The sequence below is a fragment of the Mustela lutreola genome, chromosome 8, assembly GCF_030435805.1.
Source record: "Mustela lutreola isolate mMusLut2 chromosome 8, mMusLut2.pri, whole genome shotgun sequence".
Classification (NCBI taxonomy): Eukaryota; Metazoa; Chordata; class Mammalia; order Carnivora; family Mustelidae; genus Mustela; species Mustela lutreola.
In genome coordinates, this window is record NC_081297.1 from 129961705 (window position 1) to 129986557 (window position 24853).

At 35.7% G+C, this 24853-nt stretch overlaps 1 protein-coding gene and 1 pseudogene across 16 annotated transcripts in view; both read right to left on the reverse strand.

The window, feature by feature from the left end:
- Positions 1-24853, reverse strand: part of ANKS1B (ankyrin repeat and sterile alpha motif domain containing 1B) — a 1139726-nt gene that overhangs the window by 583929 nt on the left and 530944 nt on the right. The gene's annotated exons all lie outside the window — the stretch shown is intronic.
- LOC131839310 (regucalcin-like) lies at positions 6157-6891 on the reverse strand (annotated as a pseudogene).

Sequence of the window (24853 nt, forward strand, 5' to 3'; positions counted from 1 at the left end):
ATTAAGTTGTCTCTTATGGTTTGTCTTCCTCTCTGTTTTCCTCCTATTTTATTTTTCATTCCCTTCCCATATGCTCATCTGCTTTGTTTCTTAAATTCCACATATGAATGAAATCATATTTCATATTTCATTCTATTTCAATCTATTTTTCTTTGATTGACTTATTTCACTTAGCATCATACCCTCTAGTTCCATCAACTTCATTGCAAATGGCAACATTTCATTCTTTTTGATGGCTGAGTAATATTCCATTATATATATGTGATATATATGTATGTGTGTATATATGTTTTCTATGTGTGTGTGTATATGTATATGTGTATATACAAACACATATCTGTATCTATATCATATATATCTATCGATATCTATATAGATATCAATAGATAAATAGATAGATAGACATCTATATCTATATATCTCCACCTCCTCTTTAACCATTTATCTGTTGATGGACAACTGGACTCTTCTTATATTTTGATTATTGTGGACATTGTTGCTATAAACATCAGGGGGCAGGTTTCCCTTTGAAACACTACATTTGTATTCTTTGGATAAATACCTAGTAGTACAATTGCTGGATCTTAGGGTAGGTCTATTTGTAACTTTTTGAGGAACCTCCATACTATTTTCCAGAGTGGGTCTATTAGTTCACATTCCTACAAACAACATAAGAAGGTTTCCCCTTTCTCTGCATCCTCCCCAATATCCATGTTTCTGAGTTGTTAATTTTAGCCATTTTGACTGGTATCAGGTGGTATCTCATTGTGGTTTTGATTTGTTAAAAACAAAATAATAATAACAAATAATCCAGTTAAGAGTATTAATAATTAATTAATAATATTAATATTATAATTAATTAAATATATTTAATTAATATTAATATTATCCAGTTGTCTATCAACAGATGAATGATTAAAGAAGATGTGGAGATATATAGATATAGATAGATATCTATCTATATATAGATAGATATGATATAGATATAGATATGTGTGTGTATATACACATATACATATACACACATAGAAATTAATATTAATAATATTAATATTAATTAATAACAATCCAGTTAAGATACAGATATGTGTGTGCATATACACATATACATATACACACACATATAGAAAACATATATATACACATACATATATATCACATATATATAATGGAATATCACTCAGCCATCAAAACGAATGAAATGTTGCCATTGCAATGAAGGTTGCAACACCCCTGATATTGGATGATGTTGAGCATTTTTTCATGTGTCTCTTGGCCATCTGTCTGTCTTCTTTGGACAAATGTCTGTTTATGTCTTCTGCCCATTTCTTAACTGGATTATTTGCTTTTTTGGTGTTGGTTTAGTAAGTTCTTTATAGATTTTGGATACTAGCCCTTTATCTGATAAGACATTTGCAAATATCTTCTCCCATAGCTACCATAACCTGTTTTTTAGTTTTGTTGATTATCTCCTTTGCTGTGCAAGAGTTTTTTATCTTGATGAAGTTCCAACCATTCATTTTTGTTTTTGTTTCCCTTGCCTTTGGAGATGTTATCTCATAAGAAGTCACTGTGGCCTAGGTCAAACAGGTTGCTACCTATGGTCTCTTCTAGGACTTTGATGGATTCCTGTCTCACATTTAGGTCTTTCATCCATTTTATTTTTGTGTATGGTATAAGAAATTGGTCCAGGTTTATTCTGCATGTGGCTGTCCAATTTTCCCAACACCATTTGTTGAAGAGACTGTCTTTTCTCCATTGGATATTCTTTCCCACTTTGTTGAAGATAAGTTGGCCATAGAGTTGAGGGTCCATTTCTGGGTTCTCTATTCTGTTCCATTGATCTATGTGTCTGTTTTTGTGCCAGTACCATTCTGTCTTAATGATTATAGCTTTGTAATGCAACTTGCTGTGATGCCTCCAGCTTTGGTTTGCTTTTTTCAACATTCCTTTGACTACTCATGGTCTTTTCGATACAAATTTTAGGATTCGTTGTTCTAGCTCTGTGAAAAATGTTGATAGTATTTTGACAGGGATAGCATTGAATGCATAGATTGCTTTGAGTAGCATAGACAATTTAACAATATTTATTCTTCCAATCCATGAGCATGGAATGTTTTTCCATTTCTTTGTGTCTCCCACAATCTTTCATAAGTGCTCTATAGTTTTCAGAGTAGAGATCCTTTTTTTCCTTTGACTAGATTTATTCCTAAATATCTTATGGTTTTTGGTGCAGTTGTAAATGTGATCAATTCCTTGATTTCTCTTTCTTCTATCTCATTGTTAGTGCATAAAAATGCAACTGATTTCTGTGTATTGATTTTATATCCTGCCACTTTGTTGAATTCCTGTATGAGTTCTAGCAATTTTGGGGTGGAGCCTTTTGGGTTTTCCACATACGGTATCATGGCATCTACAAAGAATGAAAATTTGACTTCTTTTTTGCTGATTCTTATGCCTTTTCTTTTTGTTGTCTGATTTCTGAGACTAGGACTTCTAGCACTATGTTGAACAACAGTGGTGAGATTGGGAATTTCTGTCATGTTCCTGACCTCAAGAGAAAAGCTTTCAGTCTTTCCCCATTGAAAATGATATTCACTGTCAGCTTTTCATACATGACTTTTATAATATTAAGGTCTGTTCCCTTTATCTCTACACTAAGGAGAGTTTTTACCAAGAAAGATGCTCTATTTTGTCAAATGCTTTTCCTGCATCTATCGAGAGGATTGTATGCTTCTTGTCCTTTCTTTTATTAATATACAGTGATTAATTCACAGATGTTGAACCACACTTGCAGCCCAGGAATAAATCCCACTTGCCATGGTGAAGAATCCTCCCAATATTCTGTTGGGTCCTATTGGCTAGCATTTTGGTGGCATCATGTTCATCAGGGATATTGGGCTATAGTTCTCCTTTTTGGTGGGGTCCTTGTCTCATTTTGAGATCAAGTTACTGCTGGCCTCATAGAAACAGGAAGTTTTCCTTTCATTTCTATTTTTGAAACAATTTCAGAAGAACAGATATTAATTCCTCTTTAAATGTTTGGTAGAATTCCCCTGGGAAGTCATCTAGCCCTGGACTCTTTTTTGTTGGGAGATTTTTGATTACTGCTTCAATTTCCTTGCTGGTTCTAGGTCTGTTCAGGTATTCTATTCCTTCCTTTTTCAATTTTGGGAGTTTACATGTTTCTACGAATTCATCCATTTCTTCCAGATTGCCTAATATGTTGGCATATAATTGTTAGTACATCTTACAATTGTTTGTATTTTTTTGGTGTTTGTTGTAATCTCTCCTCTTCCATTTATGATTTTATTTATTTGGATCCTTTCTCTTTTGTTTTTGGTAAGTTTGGCCAGGACTTTCCCAATCTTGTTAATCCTTCCAAGGAACCAGCTCTTAGTTTCATTGATTTTTTTTCTTTTTAAAATTTATTTCTATTTCATTGATTTCTGCTCTAATCTTTAGTATTTCTCTTCTCCTCCTGGATTTAGGCTTTATTTGCTGTTCTTTTTCCAGCTCCTTTAGGTGTAATGCTAGGTTGTGTATTTGAGACTTTCCTTTTTCTTTCTTTCTTTTTTTTTTTTCCATACAAAGACTAAGAGACACATGAGAGAAATTTCAACATCTCTAGCCATCAGAAATATACAAATCAAAACCATAATGAGATACAACCTTACCCCAGTTAAAATTATCAAGACAGGAATTTCCGTTGGTGGGAATGAAAACTGCTACAGCCACTCTTTTTTTTTTTTTTTTTTTTTTTTTTTTTAAGATTTTCTTTATTTGTGAGAGAGTGAGAGAGAGTAAGCAAGAGGGGTAGAGGGGGAGGGAGAAGCATGCTCCCCACTGAGCAGAGAGCCTAATATGGGCTCTATCCCAGGATCATGGAATTATGAACTGAGCCGAGGGCAGATAATTAAACTGACTGAGCCACCCGGCTACCCTGAGACTTCTTTGTTCCTTGAGAAAGTCCTGCATTGCTATATACTTCTCTCTTGGGACCACCTTTGCTTATCCCAAAGGTTCTGAGCTGTTGTGTTTTTTTCATTTGTTTCCACGTCTTTTTAAAAATTCTCTGTAACTTCCTGCTTGGCCCATTCACTCTTTACTAGGATGCTCTTTAACCTTCATTTCTTTGTCATCCTTCCAATATTTTTTCTAATTTCCAATAGTTGACTTCAAGTTTTAAAGCATTGTGGTCTGAAATGGTACAGTCTGAATCTTTTTTTTTTTTTTTTCCAGTCGAATCCTGATTTGTAATGTGATCTATACTGGATAATGTTCCATGTGCATTTTGTTGCTTCAGAATGAAATGCTCTGAATATATCTGTGAAGTCCATTTGGTCCAGTGTGTCATTCAAATCCCTTGTTTCTTATTGATTTTCTATTTGGATAATCTTTCCATTGCTATGAATGGGGTGTTAAAGTCCCCTACTATTTTGTATTATTGTCAATGAGTTTCTTTAATTTTCTTATTAATTGGTTTATATAATTGGCTGTTCCCAAGTTAGGGGCATAAATATTTAGGTTGTTAGATCTTCTTGTTGGATAAATGTTTTTATTATGATATAGTGTCCTCCTTCATCTCTTCTTAAGTCTTTGGTTTAAAAATCTAGTTTTTCTTGGGCACCTGGGTGGCTTAGTGGGTTAAAAATTTCTCTTCAGCTCAGGTCATGATCCCAAGGTCCTGGAACTGAGTCCAGCATCAGGCTCCCTAGTTACCAGGGAGTCTGTTTCTCCCTCTGCTTGCCACTCTCCCTGCTTGTGTGTACTCTCTCAGTCTGTCAAATAAATAAATAAAATCTTTAAAAAAATAAAATAAGATAAATAAAATCTTGTTTTTCTGATATAAGGATGGCTACTTCGAATTTCTTTTGATGTCCACTGGCATGAAAAAATGGTTTTCCACCCCCTCACTTTGAATCTGGAGGTATCTTTGCGTCTAAATGAGTCTCTTGTAAGCAGCATATTGATGGGTCTTGTCTTATACCCTATTGTCTTTTGAAAGGCACATTTAGTAATTTACATTCAGAATAATTTTTGAAAGATACAAAGTTAGTGCCATTGTATTACCTGTAAAGCCATTGTTCCTATAGATTGTCTCTGTTCCTTTCTGGTCTTTGTTATTTTGGGACTCTCTGTCTACTCAAAGGATCCCCTTTAATATTCAGTTCTACTTCTTCCTTACCCATTTGGGTGCCTTTTATTAATTTTTCTTGTCAGATTGCTGCAACTGGAATTTTCAGTACTGTTTTGCATAAAAATACTGAGAACAACCTTGTCTTGTTCCTGATCTTAGAGGAAAAGCTCTCAGTTTTTCACTATTGAGGAGAATGTCAGTTGTGGGTTTTTATATATGACCTTTGTTATGTTGAAGTATCTTCTCTCTAAACCCACTTTGTTGAAAGTTTTTATCATAAATGGTTGTTGTATTTTGTCAGATGCTTTCTCTGCACCTGTTAGGATGACCAAATAGTTTTTTAATCCTTCCTCTTTTTAATGTGATGTATCACACTGATTTGCAAATATTGAACCATCCTTACATCCATGGAAGAAATTCCACTTCATCTTGGTGAATGATTTTATTAAGGTATTGCTGAATTTGATTACTAATATTTTGTTGAGAATTTGTGCATCAATGTTCATCAGAGATACTGGCCTATAATTTTCTTTTTTGTAGTGTTTGTCTGGTTTTGGTATCAGAATAATGCTGGTTTCACAAAATGCACTTAGAAGTTTTCCTTCCTCTTCTATTTTTTGAAGTAGTTTCAGAAGAATAGACATTTTTTTTTATTTTTAATTTTTTTTTTTGCTACTAGGTCATTATTTATTGGGTTTTTTGAAGTTTTAGGTATGATAAGTGTGGAATGCAAAACAAATATGGTCCCCACCCTTCCCTTTCTAGCATTTGCAAAGAATCAAGAGGCTGATGGAACAATTCTTTTCATTTCTATACTACCTTTGCAGAAAGCCTTATAGTGTATTATCAAAACTACCCTCACACCCTTACTAAAATGCTCTACCTTTCAAAAACTGTCAATAAAAATTTAACCCTGTTAATAATATAATTTCTTTAAATTTTTTGTAACTAGACTGAAATTTCAGCTCTATAATTTTCTATATGTCTTCAAAAGTCTTCAAGTAGGAAAGAAGGTTTCATCCTCTGTAGGAATAGAGAAGAATTCCTTTGACCCCCAGGCCAGTTATCTTGAAAATTACACCAGCTTCAGACTGCTGCAGAATACCCTTTGTGTCCATTCAACCCTGGACACAGGTCACATACATTTCAGAGTAGTCCTTCCCTTTGAAGCAACATGAAGTTGTTTTATCAACAGGCAACGTCACAGTCTGGAGTCTTTTCCTTGTCTTAGAAACTAAAAATGTCACTCTTCTTCCTTTGAGAACTCCCCCTCACCATCAATACACATTCCATCTGGAAATTATTCTTCTTTCTCCAACTTGTAAACACTTGTGGAGTTGGAGATCTTTCCTGTTGCAGGTCATAATCAAAGGCATCCACAGAATAGGATAGGCTGTCAATGCAATAGATTTTGTAGTCTAGGTTTCAATCCAAACCACTGTAATGTGTACCTGATCAAAACTCTTTTCCATGTGGTGGTCAGGAAAAGAGAATACAGGGACACCTGGAACCACCCCAGAACTAGAGGCCATTTCCTCAGCTATGGTGCCAGCAAAATATCTCCCAGGGGGTTCCACGTTCCCATTATGGAACTGATTGTTTTTCTTGTCTTTATCTATTGTAGCCAGGACAACTGTTGACTGAACTTCCCAGTTTAAAGGACAGAACTTTGTTCCAATGGTGGCAACATAGCCTCCTGCCTGGTGAAGTGTCACAGAGATAACACAGATATCCATGGTCACTTACTCCACCCCTGTGTAATTCCTACTTACTGCTTCCTGAGCAATTCCCACTGGTAAACCATTTTTGCAGGAAGATCTACAAAGAGCAGAGCTTTGGATACCTCTTCCTACAGGAGACTTGGGGCACTGGTAGCTCTTTGGAAAAACAGACTCAATCTTAATGAAGACATTGTTATGGGGGAGATCTTGGTGCTAGTGACCCTCAGAGAGCTGATTTGGTATTAACTCCTTTCTTTTTCTTTCCTTCCTTCCTTCATTCTTCCCTCCCTCCCTCTCTCTCTCTTTCTTTCTTGGAAGAGAGAGGGTGAGTGGCAGGGGAGTGGGGCAGAAGGAGAGGGAGAGAGAGAATCCCAAGCAGGCTCCTTAACTGGCATATAGCCTCTTGCTGGGGCTCAGTCTCATGACCCTGAGATCATGACCTGAGGTGAAATTGAAAGTTAGATGCTTAACCAACTAAGCCACCCAGGTCTTAGGTATTAACTCTTTTTTAAATGTCTGGTTTACCTTCACCTGTGAAGCCATCTAGTCCAGGACTTTTGATTGTTGATAGTTTTTTGATTACCAATTCAGTTTTATTACTAGTAATAGGTTTGTCCTAATTTCCTATTTCTTCCTGATTTCATTCTGGAAGATCATATATTTCTAGGAAATTATCCATTTCTCCTGGGTTAAATTATTAGGTCATTAATACCTCTGGCCTCTAATATCTTGCCACTTGAAATGTGAACTATGGACTATCAGTCACCCAGAAGATTGTTATAAATGCAGTCTCAGGCCCAACCCAGTCCAGTTTAATCAGAATATTTTTTTTTAAGGTTTTTTTATTTTTTTTCCTTTTAGATAGAGAGAGATCTCAAGTAGGCAGAGAGGCAGGCAGAGAAAGAAGGGGAGGCAGGCTCCCTGTCAAGCAGAGAGCCTGATGTGGGGTTTGATCCCAGGACCCTGAGATTATGACCTGAGCTGAAGGCAGAGGCTTAACCCACTGAGCCACCCAGGTGCCCCAATCAGAATATTTTTTAATAAGATATTCGAGTGACTTGTACACACACTAAAGTTTGAGAACACTGTTTTAACATCAATATAAATTTAAATATGTGTGTAATCTGTGCCTATCTATATATGTATTTTCATATTAGTTTACATTTTCCCCTCTTTCAGGACTTTATATGACTTTATTCACCATGGTAAAAACAGGTGAGTTCAATAAAATAACCTAATTGTAGAAATTCTCCATTCTTGTACAAATGTCCAGTTATTCCCCAAAGGTCATCTTCTAAGCATATATGACTATGAAGAATTTTTACAGATGTAGCTTTATTATTGAGGTAAATTTTGATTATTGTTATATCAAAAATGTTATTAAGCAGCACTGAATTTTTTCTTTTAAAGAAACTTTGTACAAATACTATATTCTTATAACCAGTATAATTAACTCATTTTCCCCCTTTAACTTAAATTTGAAATTTTATTAGTTATATTCATAGTCTTATTTTTTGCTTTGTTTTGTATTTTGTGTATTTATGGCCACAAGTATTTAAGTGACTTGCGACTGGTGTGACCATCCCAGAAAATGGAATTTTCAGTTCGAAACCAAGAAAATCCTGGGCAAAGCAAGTCATTTTCTCTATGATAAAGCTTACTAGGACTGATCAAAATTTTAAGAAGTATTTCCAATAAGTAATTTTTTATTTGGAATAATATTAACATGTTGATTCAATACTGATTTTTAAAAACCACAGAAGGTTTGAGTAGAGCATTATGACATTTTCATAAAAGAGTAAGTTATAAAACACCTGCTTCATTTCTTTTTACAGACAATTTTTTAAAATTTTTTATTTTTTATATACATATATTTTTATCCCCAGGGGTACAGGTCTTTTACAGACAATTTTTAAAGCAATCAAAAAAAAAAAAGTCTGCTCTCGGGATGCCTGGGTGGCTCACTTGGTTAAAAAAAAAAAAGACGACTGCCTTTGGCTCAGGTCATGATCCCAGAGTCCTGGGATTGAATCCCATGTCGGGCTGCCAGTTCCATGGGGAATCTGCTTCTCCCTCTGACCTCCCCTCTCATGCTCTCTCTCAAATAAATAAATAAAATCTTAAAAAAGAAAAGTCTGCTTTCATGTATGTCAGTCACAAGTACCTATTTGACGGAAAACTCACCTCCTCTAATGTACCATAATAATAATAGTCCTGATATTACTTAAAGACAAACCTTGAAAATATGATACAACTTTTGAAAAGTTTTCTTTTCTCTGCTGATATTGCATAGTTATTTTAACTAGTAAACTAATAAAGTGGTCAATAAAGTAGATTGCCATTGACCTTTTCCCTTTGTGTCTCTATGAGTATCTAAAGATTGACAACAGTCTCGTAGAAGTAAAAATGTATTTCTTTTCAGATACCCATTGTCATTTTAAAAATAAAAGGAACAGGGACTGTACAAAATGTAAGTAAGCCTTTGGACCCTAGAACTAGTATAGGCAAGAATCAAACTGAGAAGATTATTTAGTTTTATAGAGAGGCCACTTATTATAAAAAGAAAGAATGACTCAGAGGGGATAAGAACCCAGATGGCAGAACCGAGTCATGGAGAATAACTAACAGGGAGCAGAACTGAGCCCCGTTCACAGAACAGGCAACATGTACCTGGCTGGAATTCAGTATTTCTATGGACTGATGACTTTTCCATCTTTTTTAAATGGAATTTTCTACTGTGGTTAATCTATGCTTGTGTGATCATTATATAATAGATATGTGGGTGGCAGATAACCTGTCTCTTTAGTTCACAGGACTTCTGACCAAGAGGAATGGTACTTAAGTGCTTTGTTTAAGATATCTTACCTAAGGAGACTCAAATGTATCTAGACCTAATTTAGAAGATAAACCTCAGCCTGAGATTAATGTTAAATGGGATGCAACTTTTGAGGGATTTCGGGAAGAGTTGAGTATTTTTTGCCTGTGGGAAGGATGTGAATTGTTGGATTAGAGGGTGGACTGTGGAAGACTGTATTTTATAAAGATAGCCATAGCTATATCCCTAACCTCACATGTTCATCGAGAATCTTGCCACTCCCCCATCATGAAGTAGAGTCTAATTTCGCTCCCAAAGAATCTGGATAGATAACCAACAGAATGTGATGGAATTGATGCTGTATGACTTCTGAGGTTAAGTCAGAAAGGCATACTACCTCCCCCTTGCATCTGGAACATTAGCAATTGAACCCTGCATCACCATGTAAGTAGTCCAATTGCCCTGAGACCAATATGCCTTGAGGAAACTCAAGTTAGCCTATGCAGGGAGACTTCATGGGAAGCACAGGGACTACCTAAAAGAGAGAGAGAGATGGCCAGTTTCTAGCTTCTCCAGCCCCACACTGTTTTAGTTCCAGTTACCGTCTGACTACAACTACATAAGAGCTCTGAAATAATTCCAACCAGAGGAGGAAGCCTGTCCTGAAACTATAATATAATAATTCCTGCAGTTTTAATCTATTTAGTTTTGCTATGGTTTGCTATACAGCAATGGTAACTGAAATACTTCTAAATTAAAAGATTTTAAGTATAATTTCATTTTTTTAAAGATTTATTTATTTATTTTAGAGAGAGAATGTGTGAGCAGGGGAAGGGGCTGAGAGAGAGAGAATCTCAAGCAGGCTCCACACCCAATGGGAGGCTGATGCTCTGCTCAATTTCATGACCTGAGATCATGAACTCAGCCGAAATCAAGAGTCGGATGCCAACCAACTGAGCCACCCAAGCACCACTCACTTTTTTTTTTTAAATAAGAGAACACATTTGTAGATTCTGGACCTCCATTAGGCAGCTTTATTTGAACCTGTACATAAGAGTCAAAAAAATTAAGTGTCTGCCCTCAGGAGCTCTAAATTTCAGGTCAAAATAGTTTTGAATCCTCTTTTTTATTATTATCATTTTTACCATGGGCCACAGAAAGTTACTTAATTTTTTTGTTTTCGTATCTACTAATTGTTGATAACACCTATAAGAGAGAATTAGCATACAGATTAAGTTAAATGAGTTAATACATGGGAAAGACCCCTACATGGTGTCTGACACATAAATACCTGACTCTACTTGGTGAAAATCCATTAGGATAGCTTTAAGAAAAAGACACATGTCATCAAGATGGTATATGCAAGGTAGGGAGATGGATAGAAGCAATGACATTTCATCAGTGAGCTGCCATATTATCTTATCCCTTTCTTGAAAATATCATAAATTTCTTCCCTTTACTCTGCCAGCAACAAGCTTAAAGATACTATTTTATCTCTCCATTAAGCAAAACTTCTTGGACTTTGAATTCCCTTTAAGTAAGGACTAAGACCTTTATGTCTGTATCCCAGTGCCTAACAGTAACTAACGCAAAAGAAGTGCTCCATAAATCCTGACGGAATAAAGGAAAAAAACTAGTTCTATAACTAGCAACTTTTTCCTAAATATATTCAGATATTGCCAGCATTGGGGTAATCTGAAAGAAAAGGTCTGTTTCTCTAGATCTACATAAACTCTCAAGAATGCTGAAATGGAGGATCAAGTTTATATTAATTAATAACAATTATAATTAGCAAGAGTATTATATATTTTAAAGTATAATACAAATATGATATAATAAAATTATTGATAGGCAGGATAACATGGTGGTTAAGAGTATAAACCCTGAGTTAGAATGTATGGAAGCAAATCCCTGTTCTGCTCTCTTCTAGCCATATAAATGTAGGAAAGTCAGTTAAAGGTTCTGTGCTTTAGTTCCCCATCTGTAAATCATAGGTGACAATAGTGATTAAATAGTTAATATATGCAAAATATGTAGAACATTTCTTCATAATAATAGTGATTATCTTACCTATAAAAATTTAATAGAAAATGACAACTTTTATTGCTAAAATGAAGGAAACTGTTTTAACCACTCTAAAATTACTCAGAATTTAAAAATGAATCCTGTTGAATGAAGAAAATTGCTACATAAGGCCTTAAAAGTGCTTATATAAGTATACCTAGAGGCTTCCACACATTACAATAAATTTAGAATCTCATGCCTTAAATTTGTCAAAATGAAGTAAAAATAGAAGCAGAAGAATAAATACTATGCTGTGAATGTTAATGTCTACTTGGGATAATTTAGTGACAATAAATCTAAGCAGATCCACTAGGTTATGCCAAGACATTTTCCTAACTAAATTTCATTTGGTTGACTTGTTCTGTTTAATTAGTGAATATTATAATTATGTGTTCTGAAAGTTGTGTGAATTTAATAACATCAAGTAACACTAAAACAAAGTAGAGCAAAATACCAAGACAGAATTTCTTTTGAGGACTTGCCTTCTTGTAAAGAATACAATTAACTCCCTAGAGTAATCCTTATTTGTCTACATAATGAATGCTGTGAGAGAGTAAGGCACGTCCCACATTTCTTCTCATCAATACCTATACAGCTTAGTCTGATTTAGTTGAACATTTTCAATAATCACAAGCACAGATTCTCCTGTGATAGAAAATTTATTAATGTAGCCAAAGTAGATATAATGTTGCATGTCTGACCCCTTTTAACTTCTTGGTTGCCTAAATATTCAGTCAGGGCTTATACCAGTTATATACGTATGGAGGCCTAAATGTTGTAAAAGTAAGCAGATATAAATTACAAATGGTGCTTTCTTTCACTCTTTTAGGCTTATGTCTGGAGACATTTTGTTAGGATTAAAAAGTAGCTTTTTTCTTTCTTTTAATTTTTCTTTTTTTGTAATTAGAATGCTAGTGATTGTTTAACCTTGTCCTTTTTGGAAACGTGTTCAAGAAATATTTAGGAAATAGTATCACATCCCATGATAGTTTTTCATTAATAAAGAAGGTTGAAGGGATTCAGTTATAAAAATAGGCAGTGGGAAATATAATTGCACTTTCCAACATCTGTGGGAACCACAGAATTTTTGCTAGATATAGAAGAAAGTTTTGAATGAGCTTAAAATAAGGTTTGACTAATTTTTAATGTATTTTATTAGTACATTGACTAGAAAAAACTACATTTGGTCACATTTTAAAAATTCACACCTAAATTTACTTTGGCTTACTTATAATTTTTTTGGATTAGTTCGTGTTGATTAATTGCTTTACCTCTTTCCTTCATCCTACTCTTTAATAATTATTTATTAGGCAACAATTTATTTACTGACACTGTACTAGAGGCCAGAGATTACAGTGGAAAGGCATAATCTCTGTAATCATGAAGCTTATGCTATAACACAAACAAAACAAATAAATAAATATATATATAAAGACACTTATGGTGGGCCCCCAGTCCAAAAACTGGTGTATTCTCAAGAAGAGGAAAAGGCACAGAACCATGGGAAAGGCCTTGAGGAGATGAGGTCAGAGACTGGAGTCATGCTGCCACAAGCCAAATAACACATGGAAGCAGCAAAGGAAAGAGAAAATCTTCCTCAGAGCCTTCAGAGGTAGCATGAGCTTGCTGACAACTTGATTTCAAACCTCTGGTATTCAGAACCATAAGAAAATAAAGTTCTATTGTATTAATTCACCCTGTTTATGATGCTGTTTTGCAGCAGCCCTGGGAAACTAACACAGACACGTTGACTTTGAAGTATGTGTGGAACATCTAAGTGCAGGGGTCAAGAAGAAAGATGAATTTAGAAGTTTGGAACTCAAGTTTGGGCTGGAGATAAAACTATAAGGAACATCAGCATATGATTGAGCAATAAAGCCAGGAAGTGGCGGAGATCCAGAGGCAGTCTGTAAGAGTAAGGGAAGAGAAACTAGTCTAGAACCCTGTAGAAGAGTATTGTATGAGTGGGTGGAGATAGAGGTACTCACAAAGGGAGACCAAGATGGAGACTAGAGCAGTAAAAGGAAGACCAGGAGAGTGTGGTATCACAGAGCCACATGTAGACAGTGTTTCACAAACCAAGTGAAGCAGATGGGTCAAGTAAGATAAAAGGCTTTGTCCATTATATTTAAGAAGAGATAATCCTGTGGCACCTAACAGATTTCAGTGTAAAAGTGGAGTAGTATTTGAAGAGTCACTGAGAGATGAGAAAGTGAGTCCAGGAAGTGTAAACAACTCTTTCTGAGAGGTCAAATGTGAAAGGGAGAAGACGTTCTGTACCTAGATGAAGACACAGAATGAAGGCAAGGCTTTTCATGTGACCCAATCATCAGTAATTGAGTTTACTCACAGATGCTTGCGCTTTTATCTAATGAGGCACCTTAATATTTAGACAGTGATGATAAAACAAATCAAATGGTGCCTTATCGTTGACCATAAAACTGCTCACGAAGTTATAGCATAACAACTAGAACCTGATTTATAGATACAAATCTAAAAATTCAGTAAATGAGAATCTGTTGTTGGTAGAAGTTTTCTGCATAATTTATAAAGAGGGAAATTGTAGGCAGGATAATGTTTTGAAATGCAAAACATCTGACTCATAGTAGAGATGAAGAGCACTGAATGACCCATGAGAGAAACTTATCTTATTGTTCATACAGAGCAGGGAAAATTCAAAACTGATAAGGCATCAGGCATCACATAGCAAAACGACTTTAATGAGGGTGAGTCATGATGCCACCCAGGGAAATGAATCAGGTGCCCACATGCCCAATCTTCTTCATAATCATAGTTTTCCCCCTTTTAAATTAAAACTAAAGCCAGGTAACAACTAATGTCTCTGTAGAACAAATTTAGCCAAATGGAAATATACAATGGTCTAGGAAGTAAATGAAAGTTTCACAGGGATGCAGTTTTCCAGCAAAGAAAGGAAAAGAACCACTACTTTAAGTGTAATGTCATGCCTGATGGCCCCAAAGGACTTTTGAATGCTTTTATTGTGTCCTCCATTTCAGCTGATTTGGGTACCTTCCCACAATAGAATAATTCCAATAGCTTTTTCTCAACACTGAAGTCTTAGATATTGCACCTAAGGTTCCTATGTTTTCCCACTCAAGCCAGGAAAGTGAGGAACATCCCTGTCTCCCCCTGACATTTTGTTCTTTGGCTTCCATAGTCAATTATAAGTCCTGTAAATTCTATGTCTTAAACATCTCTCAATTTTCTTCTTCCCCAGAGCTATGACTCACCTATGCCAAGTCCCACTTATCTTGCCTTGCCCCCTCTAAAAGAAGTCTCAGCAAAGCTAGAATGAGCAAGGAAAAATGCAAATCAGGTATCATTCTGCTGCTTATAACCTTGGGTGGTTTCCCACTATGGCCACAGCAAACCTGTATGGGCCTTTGTGATGAATTTTAAAAAGAAAAAAAAAAGTAACCATTCCCTCTCTGGGATTAGTAGTGTCATATTTTAAACCTAATTTTCTCCTCTGATCAGGATTTTTATGCAGTGTAGAAATTACAACACCCTCTACCCTTAGAATAAAATCTACAACCTTATCTCTGTCAATTTTTGTAGAGTCACCTCTTGCCATTCTTTTATTCATGTTCTTTGATCCTGCTATCCTGCATCAGTTTCAATTCTTTGAACATACCATATTCTCATTTAATCTTTGCCAAACCTTCCACTATTTGGAAAAAAAAAAATCTCTCCTGTCTGGATAACTCCTGCTCATTTTTAGGTCCTGCCAAAAATATTACTCCCCCTTTGCAAGACTTTCCAAAGCACCTCAATTAGAATACGTCTTCTTGCCACACACTTTCCCCAAGCATTAATGTGCTCAACATTACATTCATTAGGATGTATGCAAATTGCTGAAATAAAGTCTACCTTCTCTGATAGACTCTCAGCTCAAAGAGGGCAGATTTTTGTCTATTTGTTCCCCACTGTATCATCTGTTTAAAGTAATGTATCTGACACTTAATAGACACTTAAGAAATATTCATTGACTGAATAAATGGTTAAATGCACAGGAAAATCCTGGAATCCTTCTTGCAGCAGAATCAGAAAAGTTTTGTCAGAAGATACAGGTTCTAATCCTGGCTCTGCCACTAACTTACCTAGTTATGTGACCTTAAGCAAGTTTCCCTAACCATTGTGAACCTACTTTACTCATCTTCAAAATGTTGATAATATCTACCTACAAGAAGCTCATAGTAAGTGGAAGGGACAATATTTAGTGAGTCCCTACCATGTGCAAAGTCCTATGCTAATGGCCATCTACATTATCTCAAAAGAGAAAATATGAATCTCTGAAAGGTTATCAATTACCTAAAGGTCATACTAAGTGGTAAAACAAGGATCTAGGTCCAAATTTCTCTGGTTCTAAATATTCTTCTTTCTCTACCTCTTTCTCTATTCCTTTCCTTCCTCACCATGTTCCTTCAAATCCCATTGGTATATTCTTAAAGTCATATTACAAATATTATGTGTTCTGTGAAACCATCTCTAATTCTCTTAGGTAGATTTATATGCTCTTATCTCTAAGTTCATATAATGCTAACATAATAACATTATACTTTAGTTACTTGTATACCATAAATGTTTTCAGAGAAGAGACCATGTATTTCCATTGTTATATGCCCAAGATTGACTGGACATTAATTAGTATTCTGTAAGTGCTAGATGAGTATTTTGTTAAATGAGTAAATGAACTTCCTCTATCCAGTATTTTCATAAATTTGATTCAAATAACTAATTTTTGTTTAGTGTTTATATGTAGTTTTACATTTTATATATAAACAACCAATAGTTAAGGCCTCAGCCATAATTGTTCATATGCTTTAGGTTGCTAAGATAGTATAATGAACATACAACATGGGTCTTTATCAAATCATAAAGATCTGGTTTCAGATAACTATATCTAAGATTATTTTTAAAAACAGCTAATAATTACCTAAAAGGGAATATATCAAATATGAGGTATGGGGAAGTGGTCCAGGTTTATTTTGAATTTGATATTCTATTTATAATTTTCTATATGGTAACTTCAGAGAACAAATATATTTATTGCTAGTAAACAGCAACTACTTAGCTTAGAGAATTTTACATATTATTTATTGTAATGTTACCCTGCTTCAGAGCATTATAATTAATAGTAGAAACAAAACCCAGTTGCAAATTAATGGCCTATAGCACATCAGTGGGCTAGGAGACTAAAACAGAGCTGAAGATCTCCTTTACTTTGACACAAAGATGAGTAGTATTTACTGGATACTCAAATCAAGAAGAAATACAAAATACTTTGAAATTATGTAATATATAATCTAAATCCTTCATCTAAGACAACAGCTTGCCAAAATATTAATCATTAGGAACTGAAAGACTTATTTGGTTAATACCGCTTCCTTCTATGTGTACTATGTGTTTTCCTGAAGGAAATCTGAAATCTATTATTAGCTTTACCTAGTCAACTCTTGCTTATCAGAGTTAATAAAAAGAACACAGACATCTGTGCCAATATAAAAAACACAGACATACAATAGGCCTGTTTTAGATCTAAAAGGGTAGATAATAGAAAAATTACATCTTTGGCTCTGGAAGAAATGTTGATTCTTTGCAGCAGATTTGCCTTTTACTATATTAGTTTTCTTTTCTTTTTTTTAATATTAGTTTTTCTAAGTAAGAAGAACTATGCTATGGAAAACCTGTATACACACACAAGTAAGAGTTCCCTCTAGATCCTGTGAACTGCTTGCCAGAGGTTGGAATTCTGTCGGAGGTATTCATTCTGCACATTGGATTCTGATCATCATTAATATGTTGAAAGTTCTAATTATCAAGCCTCCAGGTCCTAATACAATATTCTCGACCTCACACATGGCTAATGAATAAACGAGGACAAGCAGATATGAAGAAAAATTCAGCTTTGTGAAAGGGAAGAGAGAGTCATGCTATGCCTGCTTTGACTTTGTGAAAGAAGAGGGATCACTACAGTTATTACTGTTATTTTTTAAATGAAGACTTGGACATTGGTCTACTAAAATAAAAAGGTGAAGGAAATTATAATTAGTGCACGTTGTCAGATACATTGCTTTCTAGAGGGATATTAATGATCTTGACAGTGCTGGGTCAACTACTTTGTAATTTATATAAGAAAACTGAATAGCCTCTCAATGTAAATAACTGCTATCTTTTCATCTGTGAAATCAGATCAATTATGTAACAAAAACTTACATTAAAAATGACATTTCTCTCTGAGGCATTTTATAAAATAACTAATGAAAGGTAAGCTCCATGGCTTAGAAGAAAACAATGTAGTTAAAAGAAAAGCTGATCTAGTCTTATTACATAGATAGAAATAAGGTACATAGTACCTTATTCTAAGTAATAGAACTCCAACAAAGCAAGTCTTCAGTTGCTAAATCCTTTACCATTTACTGAGCATCGACTGTTAGTCAGTCACTATGTTAGGAACTGGAGATACATACATCTTATTTGAGACATGATCCCTGCATTTAGGGAGTCCACAGACATCTAAACAAATAATTCTATATAAAATATCTAACAGCAGAGGTGTGTGAAGAATGTTAGGGGAGCATATGGATGAAAGAATTGTTGGAGTTAGGCTTCATAAAAGAGGTCACCTTTAGCCAAATTCCTCACAAGGGTTAAGGTTTACTAGGTAAATCAGATGGGAAGGCATGCCAAGGTGACAAAGTATTCTATGAATCAAGGACCATGAGCTTTAAGAACACTACTTAGCAGTGCATGGTGTATTTGGGTAGAGGTAAATAAATAGAAAATTAGAGTCAGGTTATCAAGGACTTTGCTAGATATGCTAAGGGATTTAGACATTCATTTGCAGTGACAAGATATAAGATGTTCTTAAGCAGTGAAATTGCATGATCAGAGATATTCTTAAAAAATTAACTCTTAACTTTAAGCAAAAGCTAGATCTGGGAAGAAACATCAATAATTTAAAACTTCAGATTCATATAATCTTTAATATAGTCTCCTACCCTCTGGCTTATGCTGCAAGATTTCACTTTCAGAGCTTCATCTATACAACTTAATATGTATTAGAATAAAAGCTGTTGTTTGGGGGGAAAATTGTATTTCAGATAATGTATGAGTGCATTGACTGAGCCAGGCTTGGGGATGTGGAGTAAAAGAGAAAATTTTCAAAAGAGAAAAATTTCACTCTCAACTATGTCCGTAATCTTAATGAGAGCAAAGGATGAGTACTGATGGGGGTTCCTTTGGGGCCAGAGAAGATGGAAACAGTCAATCTTCTTTTCTCCCAAATCATGGGAACATCGGACATGGTATTCATTTTCTGCCTCTGAATAACAAATCATGAAAAACAGTGGCTTACAACAACATGCATCTTTTATCTCATAGTTTATGAGTCAAGAGTTTAAGCACGTCCTAAAGTTTAAGCACGTCCTAATTGGTCCTCTGAGAATGGTCTCAGCAGGTTGCAATCCAGGTGTTGGCCAGGGCTGCATACATACTCAAAGGGGGGCAGGAATCATGGGGTCATCTTAGAATTCTGCCTAATAATTCTGCTGAATAACTTAATTCGATGCCACGAATTAAGTACAAAAGTTGAAATTACTAGAGCCTAGAGCCAGGAAGGTAGGGAAAAACTGGTCCAGCTAGTAGATAATAAGTTCCCTGGGAGAATATATGGAACAAGTTCCATCATGGGCTGGCTCACTTATGTCATGATGAGTAAAAGAGAAGCCTGCATTTAAAGGGCTAGGGCCCAGGTAGCCCCCAAACAAGTCACCATCCCAAAATAAAAAATGTGTAGAGAAAAAAAGGGAAAAATGTTCTCCCAAACAAGATTGTAGAGATAGATGTGAATTCAGAAAAAGTTCTAGCAGTTTGGGAATGGTTTTCAATTGAAGATAGAGAGGGGATTTGTTCATAGCACAACCTGGAAAGAACTTTTTCCTTCCATTAAAAAAAAAATTACAGTTACCTTTTCTTCTATCATATCATATTTAATTATAATGATCAGACATATCATTATATGTTAATTAATTATAATGATCAGACATATCATTATATGTTATATTTGTATGTCATACAAATATAAGTGATAGCAGGGAAGTTTTAATACAATGATTGATTTTTAATAAAATTCAAGAAATATAAATAGTCTGATAGAGAAAATCTATCAAGCAAACTAAAGTAGATAATTAGAGAGAAGATATACACAGCCTGAATCTGAATCACAAAGTAAATTCCAGCTAACAAAGCAGTTGTATTTTCACACAAATTAACAGGAGGTAAAAGCAAGAGAAAATTAAGTTGATAAAAGATCAATTTCTTTAAAAAAAGATTTTCAACATAAAAACTCTCTGGAACAGTTGCTCTCATGCTTTTGTTATAATTTTGGATAGATTAACACTTGTAGAAGTCTGGGTTTCCCCAGCAGTAACACAACTCCAGCTTTTGCTTCCCTCATACCCTGGAACATGTAAAACAGAACAAACAGAAATTCCAACTCTGCTCATCAGCATATTGACCTGCTAGTTCCAAGCAACTTTGTGGACTTAAGATTCTGATTGCCTAGCTGGATTCCTAGCACCTGGCTGCTCTGCATTTGTACTGAATTCTTAAGTCTGGGCTCTTTTTGTTGCCTAAACCTATGATAATAACAGCAATACAAATAATAATAATGGTCATGGTTATCAAAAATTTATGAAGCTACGGTAATTAAGGATGTGTCACATTTATGCATTTTTCATTTAGTGGCACTGACTCAATGTAATAGGGATAGTATTTTTCAAAGAAGATATTGATATATTTCCATTCTTAAATTTGGTTCATTGGGAACCCCTTTTCCCCCAGGCCTAGACTAGAGACTTAAAGTCCAGAAGAGGAATGACAGACAGGTGTCAGAAATTTTAAGAAGGAAAAGACTGAATGAGATAGGGAGTATAGAAAAACAGTTCTAAATGTGTATCCTAAACTTTTCTTTCCAAGCTTTATCTGGAAAGCCTATAATATAATAGGTATTGAGAGAACATAAGGTAGAGGGACCTGGGCTCCAAATCCCATCTATATTCTGGGCATGGCCACTTCTGAGTAAACTTGGTAGTTCTGCAATGTATGAACTGGCAAAGTCTTGATAAATTTTTATGAGACCTGCTTATTGTCCTTATGAATAAGACCCAGAATTTCCTGTGGCCTCCAAAAGGAGGCCTCCAGGGCATCTGGGCCAAAAGTCAAGTAGGCTGCCATGGGGCCAGCTTGGCAAGGAAAGAGGTGACTGCAACAGAGGCCAGAGTGAACAGATGGCAGACGTTGACTGTGTAGCGGGTCCACCTTACCAGTGGGAGATGAGCTGAGGTGAACAGTCAAAAAGAGCTGGACCTGGTGGTAATGATCCTGATTTAAATATATTACCCACAGGCTGTGGGTAATACCCACAAGGTCCACTGGGAGGGATACCCACACCCTACTAACCCTTCTATGTTGCCCTCAGGGCCCACATACCATTTGTCAGAAATTTGGACAAAAAGATTATTTAAACTTTCCCCACTCTCCTAGTCTTTGCCCTCACTGATCCCTCAACAAGGATGACTTTACTTCTAGTTCATAGAGAAAATAAGAGCCATCAGACAATAAAATGCAAATTAGATAATTTCTCCTTGGTTACCAGCCTATCAGTGACTTGTCATTCCTCCTAGGTCTCTTTTGGTCTTAGGATAAAGACCAAAATTCTGAACATAGCTTCCAATGTTCATACTTGCATGATTGGCCTTTTACTTCCCTTGTGGATTCAGTTCCTGCCATTTCTCCCCTTTCTCTGGAACCTGTGGTTTCATGTTAATTTCTGCTACAGGGATTTTTTTTTATTCAATGTTCTTGTCTTCCTGTAGAGTATAATCTTCCCACACATCGTTCTCACTAGCCATTAACTTCCTCCATATCAGCTCACCCTAAATCTCACCATGGAGCTTAATGATCACCTCAGCAGCCTGGCTTTGGTCTTCATGCCAACTAGATTCCAAACACCCACTCAGCTACCGATGTCCAGTAACTGCTAGAATACATTGCCTCAGCTTCAGGAGAACTATTTTCAGTCTGTGTGAACTAATTAAAAGGAAGACCTTCATTTGTCTTTCTGGCAATCCCCAAGCAGCGTGAAAGGTCCATGCCACCCTCTCTGTTCTAATTTTAGTTCTCCTCTAATGTTTCTTCCCCTTGCAGAAAATCATCCTATGCTGCTAAGCACTTAGAAGCTTTTGTTTTTATTATGCCTTCCATTTGGGCAGAAGCACTTTTCCACCTTACTCTTTTTAGATATCTTCCCTCCCATCAGTTTTCTTCAGCAGGAGGTGATAGTTTGAAACTACTAGCAAAACTGTAGATCATTAATTATCTAGGGTAGTAGCTTCCTTAGCACATCCCCAAAAGGGCTAGCCCACAAAATTCTTCATATGTAGAACTTTCTGGATACAATTTTTCACATAAAGTGGAAGTGTCTTTACAACTGGTGATTCTCAGCTTCCTTTCCCCCAGTAATTCGCAACACACCTGTCCAGGATATGTTTATTGAGGAATTCAGATCTCACAGGTAATTCTTTTTGGGTAAGCACTGTTTCTAAATCTTTTAAAACTGATATCCTTCACTTTTGATAAAAATAAAATTATCATGTAGCTTCCTCCCACCCTGCCCTACTCCACTGTCCCAACTATCTACTTGGGCTACCTACTTGGATATCCAATAGTGTTTCAAATTTAAATGTTCTAAACTGAGCTTCCTCATCTCAATTAATATAAAATCCATTCTTCCAATGATCAGAAGGGCTCAAAATCCTTGAGTCACACATTTGGTTTCTTTCATTTTCTCCCATTCTATATCCAATCCATCAAAAAAAAAGAAGTTGCCTCTACTTTTAAAATAGTTGCAGAAGGGGCCCCTGAGTTGTACAGTCAATTAAGGGGCCAACTCTTGGTTTCAGCTCAAATTTTGCACTGATTTATGATCTCAGATCTCAGAGTCTTGAGACCAAGCTGTGTATCAGACTCTGTGCTCAGCATGGCATCTGCTTGAGATTCTCTCACTCTCCCTCTGACCCTCCCACTTGTGTTCTCTCTATATATAATAAATAAATATATCTTTTTAAAAAACAGATGCAGAATTCTAGGGGTGCCTGCGTGGTTCAGTCTGTTAAGCATCTATTTTGGCTCAGGTCATGATCTCAAGACCATGAGATCCAGCCCTGCATGGGCGTATGGAGCCTGATTAAGATTCTCTCTCTTTCCCTTTTGCTTTGCCCCTCTCCCTTGCTCATGCTCTCTATCTCTCCCTCTGGGGGGAAAAAAAAAAGAAAGAAAAGAAAAGAAAAAAGAAAAAAAAGATGCAGAATTCTACCACCTTTCACTGCCTCTACCTTAAAAAAGCCTGCTACCTGAGCAAAAAGAATACATTGGTAACCATTAGGGGTGCCCTCCAAACTGAAATATCTTATCAGATGGGCTTTCTGGTCATTCAAAAGTTTCATATGAGAGGGAGATACATGGTGGTCAAGAGGAAAACAAGTTCCCTGAAGGAGTAATCCTCCATGGATCACCACTCCCAGGGACCCCTGAGAAGCCAGGGAACAATAAAAGAAGTTTTAGCTTCTCAGTGAAGGTTGGAACAAAGTACAGAAGAGATAAACTTAGGTAAAGTTCACCTGTTTCATAATTTGTTAAATAAATGGAAAGGATAATTTAAATGTTATGAATGGAGATCAATGTAGAAACAAACATGGTTCTTTATATCAAATATTTCTTCTGAAAATTTGCACTGATTTAACCACAGTATGTAAGCCTATATTGTGGAGGGAAAAGCTAACTTAGCTGTTCACCTTCATAGTTCTAATACTCTGTAATTACCAATAATTATAGTTGTTCCTGGTTTCTTGTGCATCTTCCCCTCTGAACTACCTCTTATCATTCCACCTACTTCTTTAGCACTTGACTTCCAGCAATTCTTTGACCTGAATGGAATCTCTAATCCAATGATCCTTCTGATTTTTCACTGTTACTTGTTCCCTATTTGTCCTCTTTTTCCTATTTTTCCATCTTGAATTTTATGGTCAAACATTACTCTCATTCTCTTGTGTTCATATTTCCTTGCTCTTCAATACACTCACTTGACAAAAACACAATGTAAAATTCAACTCTCTGAAAACTATGCACTTGTTTTCCCCCATCTGAACTGAGCTGGAGAAAAACAGAACCACATTGGCTAACCCAACTTTAAGTTCAGGAACATGAACCTTGAATAGTTTCTTAATGCTGCCAGACAATTAAATCATATCTCCCTTTTCCATTCACTGTCTCTTTCTTCTAAACAACTCTCTCATTCCTTCTTCTCTTTCCTCAACCTCCACATCTCCTCTGCCTTCCTTCATCTCAACTGATGCTGCTGCTTTCTCCTTAATAGAGAAAATAGAAATTATCATAACAGATATTCTTCAGGTTCCCATCACATGGATCCCTTTCCAGCATTTGTACCCACACTAGAAACATCTTTCTTGCCTGTTTCCCATGATCCTGTCCAAAGCCAATCTCTCCTCTTGATTAATAGAACCCATTCTCTCTTTCTCCTACTTCATCACAGTTTTATAATTCTCCTTGGAAGAAATTTCTTTAAAAGGTAGTTTATATTTGTTTTAAGTCCTCTCCTCCCATTCTTTCTTAAACCCATTATGTTGGGTTTTTGCCCTTTCAGTTTCAAACAAACTGCTCTTGCCAAGGACAGCAGTAATCTCCACATTGTTAAATCCACTAGTCAGTTCTGACTCAGTCCTCATTCTACTAAACTTGTTAGCTACAGTTGACAGAGTTGATCATTCTTTCCCTCTTAATAACTTTCTTCATCTGAATTCAGAACACAACACTCATCAGAAGATTTTTCTTACCTAACAGGTTATTCCTTCTCAATCTCCTTTTCTGATATTGCCATTTATCTCCTCTTTCATTGAGCTCAGTTTTTGGTCCTCTATCTATACTCCATATCATCTATATAGTGATGATGTTCACATTTGTATCTTCAGACTGGACCTTCAGCTACTACTCAACACATCTATTCAAGTAGAC